Source organism: Typopeltis vanoorti, chromosome 1, assembly GCF_054136105.1.
Source record: "Typopeltis vanoorti isolate ZY-2024b chromosome 1, IOZ_Tvanoo_1.0, whole genome shotgun sequence".
Taxonomy (NCBI): Eukaryota; Metazoa; Arthropoda; class Arachnida; order Uropygi; family Thelyphonidae; genus Typopeltis; species Typopeltis vanoorti.
Window position 1 is genome coordinate 162450182 of NC_143549.1, and position 15500 is coordinate 162465681.

The 15500-nt window shown below is 35.9% G+C and overlaps 1 protein-coding gene across 3 annotated transcripts in view; it reads left to right on the forward strand.

The window, feature by feature from the left end:
• The first annotated feature begins 2349 nt into the window (after positions 1-2349).
• The window catches only part of LOC150110590 (phosphatidylinositol-3,5-bisphosphate 3-phosphatase MTMR4), a 360520-nt gene continuing 347369 nt past the window's right edge, over positions 2350-15500 (forward strand). For all 3 annotated transcript variants that reach the window (XM_090399896.1, XM_090399904.1, XM_090399910.1), the window contains exon 1: positions 2350-2583. The gene's annotated coding sequence lies outside the window, so the exon portion shown is untranslated. The remainder of the gene's footprint in view (positions 2584-15500) is intronic.

A 15500-nucleotide genomic window follows, 5' to 3' on the forward strand; every position in this document is an offset into this window, starting at 1 on the left:
GTGCCGCGACTTAACCATCGAACCACGGTGTTAGAAAGAATATCGCCATATTCGCTTTCCATATCTGTCAAAAATTCCTTAATTTGTGATGACACAGTCCTCGAGATCTGATAAAATTTACAATTTTAATGATCGGTGAGACAACATTGGACATTTTCAAATCTTTTGCACTCAGATTTTCTTGATTCAAAAAGGAAGTGAGAAATAATTATTTCGCGTCCTGTTAATCTTTTTATACTTCTGGATAATAATTCCGACAGACAAATATTCGTTCTAGACATGGCTTGAGCTCCATCTGTTGTTATACCGACGATCTTTTCCATTGAGACAGTTAATTGATTAAGAACAGTTTCAGTTCCCTGTATATATATCTTTTCCAGTAGTAGTTCCTTTTCAATGGAACTAAAGATGCATATGCTTCGGTGATGTTAAAACTAGAATCTGTTCTTCTCAAAAAGACAGCAAGTTGTGCCGTATCACTAATATCACAATTTTAATCCGAAGCCAAAGAAATCCATTCTAAAAAATTCTAACTTAGAAATATGTCCCTGCAAAATTTCCTCAATTCTTTGCGAGAAGATCATCAATCCTTCTTGCAATTGTAAACAGCGTCAAGGTGATTTTCGAAATTATATCTTTTATTTATTATTATTATTATTATTATTATTATTTTTAAATCCGGGAAAGCGACATCTACTACCGCTGTAAGTATTCTTTGACTATTTCTCCACCAGAGAATGAGTTCATTCTTTTTGCCAAAATTTGACTAAAACGTAGCTTGAACGAACTGCAGTATCTGCGATTAATGAAGCAGCTCTAAATACATTTTGCCCTGGTTTAAGATTTTTTTTTTTTTTTTTTTTTTTTTTTTTTTTTGCATTTGATTCACTTTGTCTTTGCGCAACTGTCCTTGAAAATTGTAAAATTTTGACTAATGTTTAGTTTTATAATGCCTCTTGATGTTATATTCCTTGAGAACAGATATCTTTTCACAACATATCAAGCAAACAGCATCGTCTTTTATGCAAGTAAAAAAATTGTCGCTTGTCCATCTTTCGTTAAACTGACGATTTTCGTTCTCAACTTTGCATTTTCTAGATTTTGAACACTGTTCTGTTTGTAAAAAAAAAAAAACACTTTTGTAAAGATCCTATTCTTTAAAACGAAAATTATATTACCGTTATAAATTTATAATTTGCTTAGGTTTTGAAAGAATTTGTATCAATAAGTTTATTCAAGAATAATGCAACTACTTTCATATGTCGTTGAAGTATGATTGCTAGTGCGCGACTGAAAATGCAAAGGTGAATGGTACAATCGTGGTAACTATCATCGCGAGCAGATATTTTTCACGTGACTTTTTAATGCGTGCTTCATGTTGATAACACATTGTGCCTTTTGCTAAAATTTTTACACTTCAGCTAAATGAAGTGTAACGTTTCGGCGCTCCGTAAGTTAATAGTTGGAGAGCTGCATGCGATCCGTGGGTAATGAGTTGTTCATTACTGATTTAGATGATATCTTTGAGACATTAAAAGACATCCAGGTTTGGAGCTTTATTCCTTCACGAAAAGTGCAAACACAATTCGCTTTGTGCAGCCTTTTGCTTTTTATCCTGTTGAGTGCTACCATGTGACCCCCTTTGCGGGAGATTCGAAAATGAATGTTTACCCGTTTTCTACTCGAAATCGTCAATTATAAAACTTTACACAAGCTGATTCATCTGAATTTTCCGTTTTAATCTTCAAAAATTGTATTCTTCCTCTGATTTTGGACACCAGTGTACCTTTATTCGCGCCTCCGGAACTCAGTCAGTATGGACAAAGCCCTTTGGTCGGAAAGACCTGGGTTCCATTCCCATCAATGAGGAACCTTTATCTGGTCTCTTTTGACCAGATAAAGTTGAGTTATCCCCCAGAACAGGCAAACTGGCCCAGTGAACACACGCATCTGCAAACATAGGACACATCGGGAGGCATAGGGCTAACGACCTTATCCTCAAGGCGGTCGCGGTTTGGAATCGTAATAGGCGATGTTTAATTCGAACGTAATGGCCACTAGGACCTAATATACGTTTAAGGAGGAGGAGGAGGTACTTTTATGCACAGGACCTATTCCCAAACTGTTTTTGTACTGTGTTAAATAGTATCAATCATTGGTTTTGACATTGGATTAGGAACTCAATACATACGCCTACTGCATGTTCAAATCCCAATAAAATAACACGTAAAAAACTTGATTGTGCAGTATTGGAGCAAAAAAAAAAATATATTTTTGAACAACAGTTTGCATTTTTTCCCCGCTAGATGGATTGTTTATAAACTAGGCAGATAAGATGAGTTTCGTATTCTTCCGTGCATCGGAATGATTATATTTAAATATCATGTTTGTAAATAGATGATATTGATGGTTTTATTGTATGAGGGTGAAAGCGAAATGTTAATGGAACTCGCCTGTTAAATGTGATATTAATTAAAATCCGGTGTATTGGCATTTCAAAATATTTCGGCATATGAGCAAAAAAAATCCATAAGGAACTGATTTTTATTTAGTGTGTAAAATTTATTCTACCACAGTTTTTGGGTAAGTTTTCGAATCCAGTTTTATTTAGTTAAATATTTAAACTTATCCTTTGATTCCGATTTGAGGAGAATTCACTAATAATAGCAAATAACATCTGGGCACTAAGCGGTATGTCGTAAATTCATTACATTTTTAGAAGAATGAAGAAAAGGGAACAAATATTTAACAATGCATTTTTGGAATTTATTTTGGGATAGGTATTTGAGGAGTGGTGAGTTAATATTGTAAATGAATCATATTACAGAACTAAATTAATTTTAAACCTAGGAGAGAGATAAATTTTCTACCACAACTTGCGTAAAATTGTCTGGAGAGGTGTGTTGTCAAGTCATGTTAATGATTATAACAGAGAAGCAATAAATGTGATAATATCGAGGAAATAACCTATTATATACTTAATTGCTGACAATCTTAATGACTAGTAGTTCGACTTTGTTTAAAGGACATACATATACCATTATTTTTGCGAAAAGCAGGACCGTTATTAGGTCCTGCTTTTTACAAGCGCTATTTGCTGCTACGGACACCTCAAGAATATATGTTAAATTAAAAACAAAAAATGGTGTTTTTATTTTTCATGTAAATTTTGTCGGTTTTTGCCGCACTCCAATCTTGACACTCCTAAGCATTTCCTTAGTGGATTGTGATGGCCCAGGAGGAAAGCGTCTGCTGTCTTTTTTCCCAAATTGTTTGTGCTCTACCCAAAATTTAAAATAGAATTTGCCATGAGACTTAAATGTACCCAGGACTTATTCTTTATTGCAACCATCTACTATAGCTTTATAATAAAATTAAAGAAAGCATTTGACAAATACTGTGGACATCAACTCAGTTTCTCTTTTCCTTCCGTTTTTTTTTTCTCTCGAATTTGTGAAGGAAACATTCTTGCTTAAGCAATTTACTCTTGTAGTGGGCTAACAGAATTGATTAAAGTAAATGTTGGTTATGCTAAAATGTTGTTGGAATTTGCATAGAAGTTTGATAGGATATCACACAGCATTGTCAAATGTCTACACATGACATTGATGTACCCCTAGACCTTGAGCCTTTGTGTGTGTGGATATGACAAAAACAAAAAAAAAAAAACTACTTTTATAACCGTAAAAAGTAGGGATGGACATGAAACCAGTAATATGGATAAAAAGGGTGGTAAATGCAGATCTTTGGACTTAGTCTACTGTTATAATAAATTTAGTTTAATCCTTTATCGAAGTGTAAGCAAACAAACTTTGCACCTGAAGTATCTTCAGGACTGAGGCAACTCGTAGTAAAGGTGAACCAAGCTCTCATCACTCCTTGTCTTAGTATCTCCCATAATGCAAAGCACATCCCCTTGTGGACATGTATGATGCTATGCATTAAGGGAAGGGCCACTACCCAGACCAGTTTCCCTGTTTAAGTGCGAGGTAACCTTTCCAAAATTTTGCGAGATCCCCTGGATCACCCAATAACGAGTGACCCGCAGGATCAAAAATTCAGAAACTCAGCATTGTTTCTCCCAATTACAGGCTCACTCTGCCACTGAGAAGAACTCTGAGAACTGGTTGGCTCTACACCATGGCAAGCTCCCCCACCTCTGATCAGAGCTGCTCATCTGAGGGGTAACAGCAACAGCTGTGCCTCAGTTAACTTCACAGGCTACATCATTGCCATTCATTACCCAAGCTTCCAACCGGTTTCCCTGTTTAAGTGCTGGTCCTGGGTCCTGCAGTACTTGTCTCAGTATTACTGAGACAAGGAGTGATGAAAGCTTGGTCCACCTTTACTACGGGTTGCCTCAGTCCTGAAGATACTTCAGGCACAAACTTTGTTTGCTTACACTTGGATAAAGGATTAAACTAAATTTATTATAGTCTAACCAAGTGGAAAATAAACTTTCAACATCTTAGTCTACTGTTGTTTTATTTGTAAATTAATGATACAAGAAATGCATTAAAAGTGATCTTCAGTTGTTTGCTGATGATGCTAAATTAGGAAGGATAATAGTATGAGACACTCTTTTACAAACTTGCTGTCTTTTTGGACAGCAAGTTTGTAAAAGAGTGTCTCATACTGTTATCAATGTTTTATTAATCATACTATTTTAGCAGTGTATTCAGCTATTACATAACTTACTTTGATGCATGCTTCGCTCTCTTCCTGCTGCCTTTTAAATGTACCCTACTGGCATTTTAAATCAATTTGGTGATGGTTCACTTTGTCCACACGAAGCTGCCCTTGAAGGTGATCAAAATTAGACACATGCTTTGTCTCATAGTGTTGTTTTCTATTGTGTTCTTTTAATACTGACACTGGCTCACAACAAATTAAACATACTTGCTTATCGTCGATCGGCACAAAAAAGTACAAATTGGTCCAGTTTTCATTAAAACCCGATAAGAATTACTTAATTTATGCTTTTTACTCGTAGATGCCATAGTGATGGAAGGTGAACCCAAAAAATGATCCAAAATGACCATGTAATGGTTATTATCCACTGAATATGTCTCGCACTAATGAAAAAAGTTTGGCAGTATAAAACCATAATAGGCAATATCTGACACGACGAACCTGCCAGCCCTTATACACGAATATCACACTGCTCACTACTGACTAACTGACTGACTGTGGATGAGATCCTCTTGTATTTATATGAAAATAACGAAATATCGAGAACCTTCGAGATGTATCTTGAAAGCACTAGACAGCGCACTCGAACGAACCTACTTCTTCAGCCATCTACCTGTGACGTTAGTACTAGTACTTAAGTACCGCTCAGATCTGGTAGACTGCTGAAGAAGTATGTCTATTTAATATTTATTTTGATGGGATTTTATGTAAAGTATCAAATGCACAGCATTCCTTGTGAATCTGGAAAGCATCTTACAATTCTAAATACCACAGTATAGCTTAGTGGCTTGTGGGCTTCATTGAAATTATTTTTTTTAAAGTAGTTATTTTTCAAAATGACTGGCGGGCCATGGCAAAGAGCTCTGCGGGCCACTGGTACATTGAATCTTGGAGATTTGCTAAATGGATTTGTAATTGGGTACTTGTTTGTAGATTCATTCCAGAATCTTCTCTACCAGTCCTGGTGACCATCATGTAGATCTCCACCAGTCAAATGGGAGATCTGGATGATGGTCACCAGGACCATCATCCAGATCTCTACAGATTGAATAGTCTTTAGGGTTTTCCATTTTTCTAACACAAATCACTATATTGAATGGGATAAACTACACCTCCTGCTCAATAAAAGAAGCTGCAGTAGTGATCCGTTCAAGAGGTAGCCTAAACAGAAACCAAGGGACGATCCTTGGTGACATCTGGAAATCACTCGTAAGATCGCTCAGCACATCAGAGTTCAACTTTGCAGCCAATTATAGGATGCACCTACTAAACAATGACTGACCAACTGCTAGCATACACGCTCCATGCGTTCATGTCACGGTTCATATGAATTTGATATTTTTCATCCATTCGGTTATGTATTAGCTGTAGTTTAAGCTTTTTTGTTCTTTAAGCTGTTTTGTATAGAGTTATCTTACCCAGACAAAGCCACAAGTCAGATGGCGAAACTAGTAGGCTAACATATGGATATAGGATTGGTGAGATGTATAGGTGGGTGGTTGATGGAGAGATATCAAAGAGTAGTTTATTCAGGAGTAGAGTCCAAAAGATGGCCTGTGACTAGTGGTGTGCCACAGGGTTCTGTTCTTGGACCACTGCTGTTTAATTTGTTCATTAACGATATAGGGAATGATCTAAGAGGAACAGTTCATTTGTTTGCTGATGATGCAAAGTTGGGTAGGGCAATAGTGAATGCAGAAGATGTCATAATCTTGCAGGACGACTTGGATAGATTGGAGTGCTGGGCTAAGGAGAATGGATGTCAATTTAATGTGACAAAATGTAAGGTTATGCATTTTGGGGTGAAAAGATTAGCAGCAGTATACCACATTGGTGGAACTGTACTCCAGGAGATTTATACCACATTGGTGGAACTGTACTCCAGGAGATTGATGAGGCCAGGGACTTGGGAGTGTTGGTGGATAGGGAGATGAAGTTTAGAGGGCACATTGCAAAAGTAGCTAAATCAGCTCATCAACTCACTTGGTTGTTGAAAAAGACTTGACGAGCAGAGACAAGCAAGTTATTGTACCTCTGTACCGAGCCTTGATAAAACCTCATCTCGACTACTGTGCCCAGATTTGGTCACCTAGGTTCCTTCTTGATGGGGAGGAGGTGGAGAGGATCCAGAGGTGAGTGATTAAGATGATATCAGGTCTATGGAATGAACCATATGAGAACAGGTTGAAGATTTGTGGGTTGCAGAAATTAGTTGATAGGCGGAAAAGGGGAGATATGATTGAGACATTCAAATTGCTGAAGGGTTTCTATAGGATTAATTCATAGGATATTTTTGAGAACAGGACTGGTGGTGGGAGGATACGGGGACATCCATGGAAGCTGGGTAAGAGTGTAGTTAGTAAGTGTGTTAGAGCTGGGTTTTTTACTTTTTGAGTGGTAAATGAGTGCAATAAACTGCCAGAGTCTGTTGTGGGTGCTATGACGGTGAGTGAGTTCAAGGCAAGGTATGATAGATACTGTGAGAATGTCGTATAGTTGTGTGGACATGATGTTTAGGGCTTCCCTCGATGAGTCTAAGGACTCCCTGTAGTCGCCCGTAATAATAAAAACATTATGTATCAAAAATCTCCAACCTATTAAACCCATTTTATATCATCCTATAACTTTTTACTTACTTAATTTACTTCATGTATTTCTCCACCAGATTTCTCTACTAATGCTAGAATAACCTAAGGCATTCTATTTTGCACACACTTTCTTCTATTCATAAATGACTTATCATTAACATCAATTCCTATCATATCTAGTTCTAAATGAAATAAGATATTACCATTTTCATTCAACAAACCTTGCAATATCCATACCTGTTACAAGATCATCCATAATCAGTTATTTTGGTAGCATTTTCCCCATGAAGGATAAGAATTTGCTGTTTTAAGGATACTTGTGACATAAGATTGAATGATATATTCACGTAAACACAAGAAAGATATTTATGTAACCAAATATTTCGGTCTGGAAATAGCAGACCATCTTCAGTGGTATTACAAGAATAGTTTAAAAAAATACAAGCTAGAATACTAACAATAGATCGTTAAAAATAGAACACGCTACGTGATGTTATATCACTAAGTATGAAACGGAATATTTTCCATTTGCTATTCCTTGCTATTCACAATCATCACATTTCTGATCTATGCACCTATATTTCCACAAATTTGGATCCACATCTTTCTCGCATAGTTCTAAATGTGGCTAAATGTTCTACTCAGTGTGCTTATAATAAACTAAGTCAACATCTTAACCGTAAATATGAATCTCTTTCGTCAGACAATCCAAGTCATTCATAACTCCAGATAATTGGATTGTAAATATATCCAGACGTCCTTTGACTGAAAGCGAAACCTCATGAGAACAGTAGAAAAATCATGTCAAAAGGACATGATTTTTCTATTGTTCCAAATCAGATACCATAATCTAGATTTCCTAGTAAACATTGAAAGGAATCTCAATCATCTAACTAGTGATAAAGCTCTTCGCCTAAAAGTCGCTTCTTCTCTACTTAAGGCCAAACTTCCTCCTTCCAACATATCTCCTTCTGAAATAAAATCTTTACAGTCTTTGAGAAAAAATAATCACCTCATTATCACCAAAGTTGACAAGGGAAAAGCAACGGTAGTTATGGACGCAGCAAATTACAGAAGAAAACTTTCTCTTTTGCTTCGAGATTGCTCCACATATCAAGAAATTGATTATAATCCAACCAACAGACAACTAAAGAAATTAAATTCTCTCCTAGATGAAGTCATCAGTTTAGATAAAACTCATTTTGCAAGACCTCCTAGATTTTATGGCCTTCCAAAAATCCATAAGATTGACTATCCTCTTCTTCCAATAGTAGATTGTATTGATTCTCCTACTTACCGTATAGCCAAATATCTAGCTAAATTATTGAAATCTTACATTGGCAACTCTAATTCTTTTTTAAAAAACTCCTCAGATTTCTTAGAAAAATTAAAAAATGTCTCGTTACAACTTACAGATCTTATGGTTAGCTTTGATATAGAATCTTTATACCAATGTACCTCTCAAGGAAACTTCAAAATTACTTGCTGACATCTTTCCTCAAGATATTATAAAACTATTCGATTTCGTAATATATTCTGGATATTTCGTATGTCAAAATAAATTTTACAGCCAAGTAGAAGGAACGGCCATGGGAAGTCCTCTTTCTCCAGCTTTAGCCAACTTTTATTTAGAACATTTAGAAAAAGTCCTCTTATCTATTTTCCCTCAACCATCTTTTTGGGTAAGATATATAGATGACATCTTTACTATTTGGCCTCACAGCAAAAACTCTTTACCTTCTTTTTTAAACAGTATTAATTCCTTGCCTCATCGTATAAAGTTTACTATGGAAATAGAAGAAAACAGCCAGTTATCTTTTTTAGACATTCTCCTCATCCGGTCACCTTCAAATATTCTTACAACTACAGTATACAGGAAACCAACATTCACAGGTCATTATATCCTTAAAGAATCAGCCCATCATCCATGTTAAAAAACAAGAATTATAAAATGCCTCATCAGAAGAGCCAAAACTAATTGTTCTACTTTTGATTATCTACAGAAAGAACTTTCTGTAGATAATCAAAATTATCTACAGAAAGATTGTTGATGGCTTTCTCATTATTTGTGATAGAATGAGATGCAATGGGATGATAGTTAAATGGTTTCCTAGTTATTATTGCCTTTCTTTGAGGTGGGTTGGATATAGACTTATTTCCATGCTAAATGGTAGTTGAAAGTTTGTAAAGACAATGCTAGATGTATGTTAGTCCAGGAGCACACGTTTAAGTACAACCAGCAGGACAGCTAGAGTTGTTGATACCCATGCTATTCACAATTTTTTTGATGTCTTTCTGCTGACTCTTGAGGAAGCATATGATATGCAGTTCTTGGTAATGTAGGGGTGCTTTGTTTAGGTCATCACTGCAGGAGTTAGAGAAAGAGTTATACCAGAAGATTAGCCTCATCTTTGGGTGGTTACAATGGCCATCTGGATATGAAAGAGGTCGAAATAGGAAGAAGTTGCCTCCAATGTGTTCTTATCAAGGGACCAGAAGGGACTGCTATTCGAGAAGGCCATTTTTTTTTTTTTTAGGGTCTATTTTGAAGCTTCTGCATGCTGCATTGAAGTCTTAGTGGGATGTTGGAGTTTTAATTTCAAGCCAATACACTTGTGATATGGAGGATTGTTTCCTTCAACTTCTCTTGTTAGAAAAGCAAGGTTTGGATAGTGATCTGGGCTTTTGTGTGGAATAGGCATTGAAGGCTGTCATTGCTTTATGTGTCATATTGATGGGATTACACTGTTAGGAATTGATGAGGCTGGAGATTTTTGCATGATAAAGTTGAATATCGGAGAACATATTGGGAAAACAAAACAAAACAAAAAAAAAACGGAGCAAAATTAGGATCATTTGCACGTTGAAAAGTAAGGACAAACATGTTACCCTCTTTCTAATGCTTTGATGCATCTGTATCATATGGTGTCAGATTTGGTTGCTTAAATTTCTTAGGAATGAGCAAGTGGAGAGGATTTATAGGTGAGTAACCAAGATCCATTAAATGTTTCATATGAGGATAGATTGAAGTTTGTGGATTACAGAAATTGGTTGATAGGTGGATGAGAGGGATATGATGAAAATATGTAGTTGAAGGGACTCTATAGAATGTGTGTTGGAGAAATTTGTTAATAAATACCTAGCAGGAGAGAAAAGAACAATTTACTATTTAAGAACATTTGCTATTTAAGAAAGAAAATAATTGTTCTAGCTTTATTAGATACTTTAATTACACATTTTCAAAATGGTACTTTTTTTTTTATGCAGTTAATTGAAAATCTGCTTGCACAGGCTGATGCATTCACAAAGTTTCTTGTTATTCTTTCTCTCAGCAGTAGGGTCAGAAAAATTAGATTGAAACTTAAACTTACATGAAATAAATTTATTTCACATAAAAGCTGTAAAATTTTTACTTTCATATCATAGGCATCCTCTGTACATTAATAATAAACATAAAATTACAATAAAAGAATCATTTTCAAAAATGTACCACTATAGATTAATAGGACAACAGACGATCAGATCAGTAAAATTCCCAATTATTTAAAACAAACAAACACACACACACACACATGCGCACAATATAATACAATCAGGAATTTGCATAAAAATTATAATATTTCCCATAAAGGGGATAACCGAAGGCCATCAGATCTATTCAAGTTCGGTTGGTGTAAAAGTTCTCCAAGCTATATTTTTCTATAGAAAATAGTGGGAGATCGGGGGAGAACCAGAGGTCATCTCTGGAAACTGTAAAAAGAAGGTGTGAGTAGGGGAGCGAGAGGCAGGTTTTTTTCGTGCAGAGTTGTAAATGATTGGAATGCCTTGCCTGAGAATGTGGTGTCTGCAGGGAGTTTGAATGTGTTCAAAGCACGTTATGATGAGCTGTGTGTGTTATAAAAGGACCTCCCAGATGAGTATTTGACACGAGGTCTTGGGTAATAATAATAATAATAATATTAATAATAAGCATTCTATAAGGAATGTACTTCTATTTAAAAGCTTAGTTTTCTTCCAAAAAAATATTTGAGATGGCATGTTTTGTAGGCCAGTTCAGGTTCATAGTACTGAATGTAACTTACACAGATCTGATGGCCTTCATTTACAGGGTGTTCGGGATAAATTTGACAGTTTCGTAAGGAAAAAGAAAATCTTCTTTGTATCTATTAAATTTAATGAATTGACAAAAAAACATTACAGGCAGAGTTAATTACAATACTATCAACAAGATTTACTCAAAATAACCACCATTAGCATCGATCACAGCTTCAATTCTGCTTCGGAACCTCGAACAAGCTGATGCTACAGTCTCCCTGGGAAGGGCCGCAAAAACTGTTTTAATTTTATCCATTAACTGGGCTTTTGTATTACTGGAAGTGCGATTGGTGTCTTTTTCAACTGCGCCCCATACAAAATAATCCATGGGGTTAAGGTCTGGGGAGTTTGGAGGCCAAACATTTGGACTGGTGAAGTCGTAGAAATTTTCAGACAACCATTTTTGACTTTTCCCAGAGGTGTGGCAAGGGGCCGAATCCTGCTGCCATACATACGGCCTACCATTGGCTACCCTTGTTATCCAGGGCTTGGCTACAGTTAGCAACTCCACGAACAAAGCCCGAATTCCAATGCCAGGGTTCTTCAACACCTGTTCCTGCAGATTTGCGAGGAATTCTGCTGTACGAACGCAATCAGATCGTCTGCTAGGGATCTTTCTTCTTGCTACATCCTCGTAGTCACCATTGCAAGTCTCTAGTTCATGCCTGATTGTTTTTACTGTATTCAGGGAGCATTGGGCAGCAGTCGTAATATCCTTATTTTGATGGCGGGCACGAATCATCATGATACAAGTTATTCTCTTCCATGATTCAGGTGGGTTCCAGCTATCCATCCTTTCTGACATCTTGTATATGAATGAAGAAGGGTCCAAACTTTTAAATGAAGAGAAGTGTGTGTTAATACATGTAACTTACGGAAAAATATAATTAATTATAAATATGTCAAATTTATCCCAAACACCCTGTATCTCCTTTATGGGAATTATTATTGCATAATTTTTATGCAAATTACTGATTATCATATTATTATACTTTTTTTTTCCTTTAAATAATTGGAAATTTTACTAATTGTCTCATGTCCAGTTAACATAGTGGGCTTTTTCAAAATTATTTTTTTTATTGTAATTTTATTTTGCTTTCACTTATTAATGTACTGAGGATGCTTGTTAATGGTAGGTGAAAATTTTACAGCTAGTAAATTTATTTCATTTACGTTTAAGTTTCTGTATTTAATTTCTAAATATGACAATGTACATACATATATTAAAGCAGCAGTAGAGTGTTATAAGCAGTCTAGTCGAGGACCCTCAACCTCTTTTCTAAACAGGCTTCCCTTGCAGCTAAATTCAATCACATTCATCTCGCCTTCATATTTAATGGCTACAGTTCCAACAGTTAACAACCTATTTGTTTCTTTCTGCATCCCACCACCATCTCAAAATATAGATTATAGCAAATCTAGTTTATTACCATTCCCTGTATTAGGCACCTCAGAAAAAAAAAAAAAAAAAAATCAAATTTTAATTAAATATAATGTGCACTGCTTTCATACCCTGTACCAGGCTGAAGAAAGTTTTTCTGCTTTGTTACAAAGTCACTTATACTGTACAAGAAATTATATCATTTTAATCCTGTATCCAAGGATAAGTAAGCACAGTTTACATATGAAGTATCTTCCCAACTAGCCTACTTTTATATAAAGGCTGTTAACTTCACACAAATTGCCTCACTACCCCATAATGCACAGCATACTTTAGAATATGTATGTCACTATGCATTGTATCTCAACCTTTATTGAGAACTCATAAGTGGGAGCTGGACCCAGGAAGATATTGAGGTTAAATCAGTGCAGAAGTCATTTTCTACAGGGTATCCCAAAATTCACGCAAAAAGTAATTTTGATAGAAAACACAGGTTTTTAATTAAAAATTGTAATTTCTTATTGATTCATAAAGTATACAGTATAGGGTTATGCATGGAATAGCATATCGGGTAAATGGCCTCCACAGCTTTGCTGGCACATACGCACTCTTTTGTCGAAATTTTCCATGACCGTTTTGCATAAATGTGGCTGAATTTCGTTGATACAGCGCTCAATTTCCTCCTTCAAGGCGTGGGTGGTCGTGGGCTTGTTGGCATAAACCTTAGACTTCAAAAAAACCCCAAAGAAAAAAGTCCAACAGCGTTAAGTCACATGATCTCGGCGGCCAATTCTGATCACCAAAACAGGAAATTACACGACCAGGAAATGACTCATGCAGTAATTGAATTGTTTCTCAGGCTGTATGGCACGTCGCACTGTCTTCTTGAAACCACATGTCATCCACATCCAATGTGGATGACATGTTCTTGCAATTTAGGCACAAAAAACTGGATTATCATGTCGCAATAGCGAGCACCATTAACTGTTATTGCCTTACCAGCCTTTTTGAAGAAGAATGGGCCGATGATGCCTCCAGCCCAAACTCTGCACCAAACAGTGACACGTTGTGGATGCATTTGTTTCTCAACAATCACTCGTGGATTTTCTGAACCCCAAATGCGACAATTTTGTCGATTAACGAAGCCTTCAAGATGAAAATGAGCCTCATCGCTGAAGATGATTTTGTTCGAAAAATAAGCATCCATTTGTTGTTGTTCTATAATCCATTCAACGAACTCTCTTCGCTGTGTGTGGTGAGTAGGCTTTAGTTCTTGAGCCAATTGAACTTTGTAAGCATAAAGATGCAAATCTTTCGTGAGAATATGCTGTAGAGAGCTTCTCGAAATGCCCAATTCAAGACCACGGTGCCGAATTGATGTTCCTGGACTCTCAGCAACACTCTCATGAACTGCTTCGATGTTTTCTGTTGAACGATTTGTTGAAGGACAGCCAGAGTGTATAAGATCACTAATTGATCCAGTTTCCTTGAATTTTTTAATTAATCTTTTCACAGTTGATGAAGTTAAATCACTATTCTGACCATGTTTTGTACGAAAATTGCGAACTGTAGCTGCCAAACCTTCATTAGTTTTAAAATATTGCTCAACAATGAAAATGCATTGTTCTTTCGTGTAGTGCTCCATTTTTAATAACCCTGAACTGTCAGCTGTCTTTTTTTTTTCTCGTTGGCAACACTTTACCACACAAATGGTGCTAAATTTAAATCTTACGTGAATTGTGGGATACCCTGTATATAGAGGTAGTAAAATAATGTAACAATATTATTGAAATACTGTGGATCAGATATAGTTGTAGAAATCAGTTTCTTGATGTTTAATAGAGATGTTTGTTACACATGTATGATATTTTAAATAATGGCTTTACACGTGTATGAGAAAACTAAATAAAATTTATTACTCCTATGTATTTCTCTTATGTCATGAGCGTCATTCAATGAGAAGGTAGGAGAATTGGCTAGAAGATTTAATTTATGAATACAAGAACAAGCCATACAGGATGTGTATACTATCATGTGTCTTTGTCACAGTTGCATAAATAAGAGACACTATTAAGAGAAAAACTATTAGTTCTAACGAAGTTAGTATGGTTATATAATTAAAAAAAAATTATAAACAATTAACAGCAATCACTTTCCAAAATTTAAATAAGAGATAGGCATACAATCTATTTAAGATTAGGACAGTGTCATAGGGCTTTATATGATTCAGCCCACACTTCCCATTTATTCAAACCATTCTGTTAATGCTGTATATCAGCCACATTTCTGATTATCTTGCCTTTCTTTGCATCTTCTACATTGATTTAACCTCTTATCTTTTTGGATCTAGCTCCTAAGTGCTGCTATATGCTTGTTATACATGTGGTTTGTATGTGCTGAAAGCTGTAGATGATTTACTGATAGATTAAAGGTTAATGTGCTGTTCACGATGTAACAGTATTATTATGCCTAGACTAGGTATGCGATGGGAAGTGTCACTACCCAGACTGAACATAAATACTGTTACAACTTGAACGGCACATAAACCGTTAATCTATCAGTAAATCATTTACAGTTTTTAGCACATACAAACCACATGTATAACAAGCATATAGCAGCACTCAGTGTTCGAAATCTCTCCCTTTTTGTCTTCACTCATGCCATGAAGTGTGTGAGGCCACAATCAATGGTGGCACACACAACATCAAATGTAAACTTGTCACTGCTCACTCCAAATCCACTTT